The 8,314-nt window shown below is 44.6% G+C and overlaps 1 pseudogene; it reads right to left on the bottom strand.

Moving 5' to 3' along the window:
- Positions 1 to 2,632: 2,632 nt before the first annotated feature.
- On the bottom strand, positions 2,633 to 7,477 carry LOC140515585 (structural maintenance of chromosomes protein 6 pseudogene; annotated as a pseudogene).
- Between the last annotated feature and the right edge of the window lie 837 nt (positions 7,478 to 8,314).

Here is an 8,314-nt window from a genome sequence, read left to right as displayed (position 1 = left end):
TTAGAGCATTTTTTCATATGACTATTGATAGCTTTGATTTCTTCATCTAAAAATTGTCTGTTCATAACCTTTGACCATTTATCAATTGGGAAATGGCTCTTTTTTTTTTTTTTTACAAATTTCACTCTATTCCCTATATATTTAAGAAATGAAACCTTTATCAGAGAAACTTGCAAAAAAATTTTCCAGGTTTCCTGCTTTTCTTCTAATTTGGGCTGCATTGGTTTGGTTTGGTTTGTATGAAACCTGTTCAATTTAATGTAAATGCATTTAACTATGCGTTTTACCTCCCATAATCCACTCTATCTCTGGTTTGGTCATAAACTCTTCCCTTATCCACAGATTGATATCTGGTGACACAAGCTAATGGTGAGGTTGTTTACCAAATTTTTCCATTGGTGGTCTGTCCTAAATGGAGGTCACATACATTTATCATTTGTTTATGAACACATACATAGGTTGTTTACCAACTTATACCACAATATGCTTATCTTAATATTGAAAGAGAAGCTACAAAAAACAAACATAAGAACACTTCATCACAAAATGGTGGCTTCATAAAAAATGGAGTAAGCTATATCAAGGTAGCAAATGTATTGTCACTACAATCCACCCTCTGGCTGCTGGCTATCCCAGTAGCCATCTAGGATGGTCTATAAATACTATTGTAATTATCACTTATATAATCCAAATAGCAATTCCGAACACTCAATGTTTATATCGCTTAGAGTTAGAACATATGGTATACACAAGCATCAATATTACATTTAGCATTAACACATTTTAAAATATGTTCTTAATACAGTAACAATAGGTATTTCCATTTGTTCCATGTTTTCTCATGGCAAGAACAAGCCAGGAATTGCTATAAGAGAACATGTTACAAGGCCTCTTAATTTCTTCACATTTCAAGCCAATGCCCTGCGATTTTCTGTTTGGTGATTACTATCATGTCCATCATCATTTGTTTTTCATAAGGCCAGGCATGGCTAAAGTCTTTGATTGCCTGCACAACCTCTCAGTGATGCTTAAGCAATCTTGTTGAGGTTTTCTTGTGTCTCTGACAGGTCCAAAGGTTGCAACCCCTCTACTTCCAATGGGGTATCTAAGTAGGTGGCAGTTCCCACTCTCATATTGGCAATGTTTTGTATTTGTGTATCCTGCTTTCACAACTGTGATTTACAGGAAAAGTTGGATACTAAACAACCAACCAGAGGGTGAAGTCATTCTTGGTTGCAAAGGGCTGCAAGAAGGTTCTCTGAGGTGATACACAGGATAGGGCGTGTGATGAGATATGCAAGGATGAGCAGTAGTAGAGTCACGAAGGCACCAATGATGAAATCACAGCACAAACACAACTGTCAAACAGAAAAGGAATTAAAAAACAACTTAGCAGATCTTTGTATGTAACTTCTATTCAAAAGACCTGAAACCATTTCCCAAGCCCAACTGTGATCTAGGTTGTATTCTATTTTCCCACCTCACTGGTCTCTACTGGAATTAGCTACTACTCTGGGGGTCTACTTCATCACAGTCTGGCTCTTTCTGTGAGAATTTGCTGCTTCTTTTCCCAAATCAATGGGAGGTGAAATAATAATTTTAAACTCATTCACCAATCTAGGATGAATTTTCCTTGGTCTATTATTCAACTAACTCACTGCTTTTCTAATGACTATTATTCTAGTCAGTAGACTTTGTATCCTTAAAGATTTTATTGACTTGAGTTTTAAATGCTATAATGGCCTAGGTCAGGGGTAGGGAACCTGGGGCCTTGAGACCACATGTGGCTCTCTAGTTCCCCAAGTGTGGCCCTTTGACTGAATCCAAACTTCACAGAACAAATTCCCTTATTTGTTCTGTAAAACTTGGACTCAGTCAAAAGTCCACACCCAAGGACCTAGAAGGTCACAGGTGGCCTCGAGACCCTAGGTTCCCTACTCATGGCCTAAGTCTTAGCCTAGTCTTTGATTGTATGGAGTGAGAACTGTAATCTGTGATTGCTCTCAATCATTACTGTCTGGACATATAAAACAATTAACAATACTAGTCCTTCAAGAGGGGAGTCTGCGTTTGCTCATGTACTGAGAACAAAATATAGCCCTTCTGGCTGAGAGACTCCCTTTGAAGTTTAAATCATCCCTAAGAATTTAATATAAAATAGTGATGACAAGGAGAAAGGAGGAAAAAGAGGAGGAGGAAAAGAAAGGAGGGCCAGATTGGGTCCATGGGGTCATAATGTGTCAACCCCTGGTTTAAACAAAAAACACCCATTAACCCCACTATGAACAAACCACTTACTTGATTTCTTAGGGCTTGCCACTAAGTATGTCTTGAACTGGTATTCAATGAAAAAGTTCCTTCTCGCAGCCCAGATGGAAGTTGTCTGTCTCTGGATGTGGTGGTTGGCTGGCAAGTCTGCAAATCCCTGTCAGTCAATCAGCAGTGTCTTCAAGCAAACATGATTGTGGATGTTTGAGTCTCAAGTTGGCTCTCAGGAGCCAGGCCCAGTCTCAACCCAAGAGCAGGCTGAAGACTGGGGTCTCCAGTGGGTTTCTCATAGGTCTAGATATGGGCTTTTAGCTGGTTATACCCAAGTTTGGATGGGTGGCTGGTGAAGTAATTTATCAGTTAGTTTCATTGATACCTGATGACATAAGTTAATGGTGAGGTTGCTTACAAAATTTCCCCATTGGTGGGCTGTCATACATGGACATCCCATATGTTTATCAGTTGTTTATAAACACAAACATTGTTTTAACAACCTATACTACACATAAACTTATTTTAACATTGAAAAAGAAGTTATGAAAAACAAACACCAAACCACTTCAACACAAAACAGTAGATTAATAAAAAAAAAATGGAGTCAGTTATGTCACGGGCAACAAACTTATTCTCATTTCACCTGGTGCTTCCTGCCCAGGTGCCCAGTCTCAAGTTTCTTTCAGTTCCTGGATGCTATAGATGCTCCTGGTAAGTCCCCATCCCCAATGTCCACAGATCTTTGTCTTTCTCCTTCAGCTGCCCGGTGCTGGTGACTTTTTCTTGGATTTTAATCAGAATTTGGTCTGGAGTATTTTCTAGATCTTTGTGGAGGAGTCCTGGTGGAGGAGTTACTCTGTACTTCTGTTACTCTGCCATCTTGACTGTCTCTCTGAAATACTTTTAATTATTAAATATTATTTCTTCAAAGTAGGGAGATTTTTCACACTACACTGCAGACACTTTGAGAAAAAAAATATAAAACACCACAATGAGCAGACAGCACAATCACATTAAATTAAAAATTCAATCTTCTTCTTCTGGACTAACTGCTTTAGAAGGCAAGGCTGCTCCATCCTTTTCAGGGTCTGGAATTTGGAGTACTTCAATTAGTGAATTTGGGAGAAGAGAGTTCATGTATTGTGGAGTGATCAAGATGAACTGGAGGTGCTCCTGGGAATGTGCTATTCTGAGGATCATGTCCATTGCAATTTTTCTGTGGTCACTATCCAAGCAGACATCAAATGTATCCAGGCATCTGAAGGGAGATTCTGTGATGGACCACAAAGTAACAATAAGCAAGAAGTTTGAAAAGTAATGTCTTTCTCCTGATGAGTTTCTTGGGTCATTGAAAGCAGAATCTCCACGATTGAACATTACAGAAAGGGTCTCATTGGTGTGATCAAAGTGAATCTCCCCATGGAAGGACCACTGAGAGAGTAGGCTGTCAAAGTACAATTTACCTTGTATAGAAAGATTCCTTCTACGTTTCTGGTATGCTTCATATCTTTGTTTTGATATATCTTCCATTGTTTTAATAAGCTTTTTCAAATTCTTCACTTTACTATCTAGATCAAGATATCTTTCTTTTGCTTCTTGGTACTGCCTCATTATATCTTCTCGGCTTCTGTGAGTGTAGTTTTCTGATTGTATCCTCTGTCTTAATAGATTAATTTCTCTGTCGAGAACAGAGGCAGTGTGAGTAACTTCTTTACGCTCTGGGCAGATGTATTTGGCCTGAGCAGTCTCCCTCTCAAGTTCTCTCTCTTTCATGGCCAGCTCCTCTTTTTTCACTTGGAGGGATTCTAGGTGTTGCTTGAGCCTATTTTCATAATGTAGCACGGATTGGTGTTGGGTGTCCACTTCTAAAGCAGCCTGGTTTCGTTCTCCCCTGATGGATTCTACTAACTCTGAAACTTGATTGTATTTCAACTTAAGCTCTTCATGTCTCTGTTCAGCATCTATTTTTGGCTGCCTTAATTTCTCCATCTCTTCCCTTCGAATTTTCATCTTTTCTTCAGCTTCTTTTATCTCTTCCTTAATTTCCTGAGCTTCTTCTTCCAGAATTGAGATATCTATTGACTGGTTTTGTTCTTCTTCCTCAAGCTCTTTTATTTCTGAAGTAAAACTTATTACTTTAACCTTTATCTCTTTCAAATTTTGATAATGACTATCAATAGTTTCTCGATTCTTCCTGACATCATTTTCAAGTGAACACACATGCTGCTGAAATGTTGACAACTGTTCTACTTTCTTTTCCACATCTTTCTCCAAATTACTTATTTCTAATTCTACATCACCCAAGAAAACAGGTCTCAATTCTTCACATGCGTAATAGTGTCGCTCAAACACTTGGTCACCATCAGCAGTTAAAACTTTGGTACAGTTCTTGGGGGGTCTCTGAGCCTGCATCACTGTACAAGCCAAAGACTTGTTTTTAATAAGCAGCACTGATTCTATGCCCCTCATGTCAATCAAAGTATTGGCCACCACTGTATCATCTATTTCTAAAGCAGTGAGAACTGTGGGAAATTCTGGGTGATAAGCCATTCTATCTGTTACATCATAAGCTTCACAGTCAAATGCTGAAATAATTATCTGTGGTCGTGAAGAGCCTGATGGATAAAGCTTTTTCATCAGCCCCTGGAGGATTTGCTCATCATTGTGGTTGTCACAAAAAAAGGCAGAAAGAAGGCCCTTTAAGCAGGACTCAATAGCCAAAGAAAATTCAGGGTCCCGAACACGAATACAAGCTCCCAGAGGGCCTATAGGTTTGTAAGTAAAGAGACCCTGTCTATGGGCATCTTCTATAGCCTCAAGAAGGGCAGGAATCAGGGATCCAAATCGTTTTAGTGGCTCAGATTTACAGTCTTTTAGTTGGTCTAGCTGTCTTCGTTCATTATTCAGTATTTGCTGCATGTGTGATTCTTGTTCCCTGATTTGGGAATGTTCCTTATCATCTTTTTCTATAGCTTGATGAAGCTGTTTTATTTCTTCAACAAGTGTATCTTCCTGATCCTTAAAGTTCCTAATCTTTTCCTTCAACGTGGAAATTTTGTTCTGTTTTTCCAGTTCTGCTAGTTCTACGTTCTTTTTCATTTCATCAATCTGGTTATGAAGCTGCTCTGAAACTTGATCTAATTTATTAAATTCATTTTCAGAATAATTATAGAAAGCCTCTGCTTGACAAAAGGCCCTGTCTGTTCTCATGGCATCCTCATTTGCTTGAATGCATTTGGGCTCTAATTCAGCAGCTTCTTCACTTAATTTCTGCATGTTCTCATGAATGGCTCTATACTTCTTTTCTGCTTCACTAAATTTGACCTTTGAAACCTCCAGTTCCTGATTTAATATGACAGTACGTTGGTCTTCCATATTTATATTACCTATCATATTATCAATTTCTCTTTCAGTTTTACTCACTAGTGCCCAAGCCATTTCATTTTTCAAATCCTCCAATTTCTTCCTTAAGGTAACCATATTCTGAAAATGTTCTTCTATCTCTATGCCCTGCCTCTTGAGCTCCTCAAGCTGCTCTTCTCCTTGTTCTATCTGATGCTGGTTTCTGGCTTTTCTCTCCATAATTTGTGAGTAATCTTCTCTCATCTGTTCAAGTTCAGTTGCTTTCATAAATAACTTATATCTGTCACCATCATTTCTAGTATCCATTAACTGCCTGCTCAACTCTTCCCTTAAAATAGACACTGGATTATCCACCTGTATCTTAAAACGTTCAAGAATGGCAATAAGGTCTTCTTTCTTAGAAGAAATCACGTTTCCTGAATGGCTTATTAGTTCATAACTTGAACTCCCATCCATACTGATGTGCTGGTGCACCGTTATTGAGTCCCCATAAAGATCAGATTTAAAAGCATAGTCCCCTCTGTTTCTTAACTTGATGGAGATGTTGGCCCAAGCCTCTCCTTCTTTTATAAACTCTTTCAAAGACGATCCCAACGATTTTCCACCAAGACCAACTACGAGAGCTGTTAACAATGCATTTTTCCCATTGTGTCCCACCATAAAATTGACATTGGATCCAAATTTTACAGGTCCAAGCATAGTATAGCCCATAAAGTTCTCCAGCTGGATACTTTCAATGACCCCAAATTCCCCAGAGACCGAATGAGAAGTAGAACATCCAAGAGACAGATTCTGGGGGGGAGCCCTCTCGGGCTCCTCTTCGGAGCTCCCCTCTGACCCTGACCCCGGCCCTGGCGATGGCGATGGCCCTGGCCTTGCTCTTTTCTGATCTGCAGTCGAGGGGCAATCGTCCTCTTTTCTCTTAGACATTCTGTCCGTGACAGAGGAACCCCGAGACGCTTCTAATTGTTCCTTCTCCTCCCCAAGGCTGCCGGCTCGCGGCGATGCTGACCCTATACAGCCCCGGTCTCCTCTCAGACCCTTACAACGCCATGGCCAACCCCCGCTTCCTTTCCTAGTCCGGCACGCACGGCCAAGTTCCGACCTACCTCAGAGCCCGACGACCGGCTCAGAGAGGCGCAGCGGCGATGGGGCGGCCACCGACGAGGTTCGGGAACGCCAAAGTCCGGCAGGGGCGGCGGGCACCGGGGACACGCGCCGACGCCTAGGCCCGCGGAGGCGGCGGGCACCGGGGAGACCCGCAAACGCCAAGGCCCGCAGAGGCGGCGGGCACCGGGGAGACCCGCCAACGCCAAGGCCCGCAGGGGCGGCAGCAGCAGCAATGGGGGCGGGGGGATGCTGCGAACGCCAAAGGTCCGACAGAGGCGGAAGCGACAACGGGGGAGGGGAGGGGCCGCGAAGGCCAAGGTCCGGCGGGGAGGGGAGGGCAACTGGGAGGTCGCGATCACTAAAGTTCGGCAGAAGCGGCGGCTGCAATTGGGGAGCCGCAAACGCCAAGGTCCCGCAGAAACGGCAGGCACCGGGGTGGGGGTGGGGAGCCGCGAACTCCAAGCCAGAGGCAGAAGCGGCAACAGGGGACCACTAAAGTTAAGGTCCAGCAGAGACCGCGGCTGCAATGGTCGGACTCCCAAGGGCTGTCTACCCGCCCCCCCCAACACACACACACACACACACACACACACAGTCTTGCCGCCACGCGGACCCCCCTGCCCCTTACGACCACGCGAACCTAGGGCTGTGCCTTCCACACCCGCTCCCGCGGCTGGATATGCCACACCACTCAGCCCAAGACCACCGCGAGCAAGACCAGCCCCCAATCTGTGACAGCAACTCTACCACAGACCTCCTCTTGCGCCTGCGCGGGGCAGGGGAGAAGGAGGAGGGGCCGGATTGCTGGACTGCGCCTGCGCAAGAGCTTCTCCGCTACAACCCCAGCCCTCAGTCAGCCGCAGTAGCATTCCTTCTGCGTCTGCGTGGAGCCAAGTAGAAATGGTTTGGAAGGGACCACTGATGTGAGCCTGCGCAGATATTTCACCGTCCGACCCCACCCTCAATCTGCCGCAACAGCTCCGCAGCCAAGCTCCTTCTGCGCCTGAGCAGAATCTGGGCCTGGGCAATGCCTGTGCGCCGGTGTGCGCCTGCGCAGAAAACTACAATGAAACCGCCCTTGGTTTGCCGCAGTAAATCCGCAGCCGTACTCCTTCTGCGCCTGTGCAGAACCGGGGTGGTGGTGGGGGCACTGAGAGGGAAGAGAGAAAGATCTAGCTGACCGAGAGGAAGAAAAAAGAAGGAGCGCCGGTGTGCGCCTGCGTGGGGGCCTCTCTGCTTCGGCCTGCCTCCCCCCACCCCACATCCTTTTAACAGCCCCGGGGCCCCCGGGTTGTAGCCTCAGGAGGTCCAAAAGAAAGTTTCCATTGGGCCATGAGGAGATGGTGCATCTGGTGGCCCTCTGTCTGTCTGTCTGTCCCTTGGGCCCCAGCGCCTCTCTCGGTCGGAGCTTCTCCCTGCCCCTCTGCCTTGTCGTTTCCCAAGCGTTCCCTGATCATCCCTGGTCAGAAAACCCCCAGGTCTCCTGCACCCCCAGACCCTCCTCACTCTGCTAAGCCCCTGCAGTCCTCTCTCTGTCTGTCTCTGTCGTTCCCTGGGTACGTCTCTTTCTTTGCCATCT

Source organism: Notamacropus eugenii, chromosome X (genome assembly GCF_028372415.1).
Source record: "Notamacropus eugenii isolate mMacEug1 chromosome X, mMacEug1.pri_v2, whole genome shotgun sequence".
Lineage (NCBI taxonomy): Eukaryota > Metazoa > Chordata > Mammalia > Diprotodontia > Macropodidae > Notamacropus > Notamacropus eugenii.
Note: the sequence above shows the minus strand (reverse complement) of the source record. Positions and strands in the feature narration are given on the sequence as shown.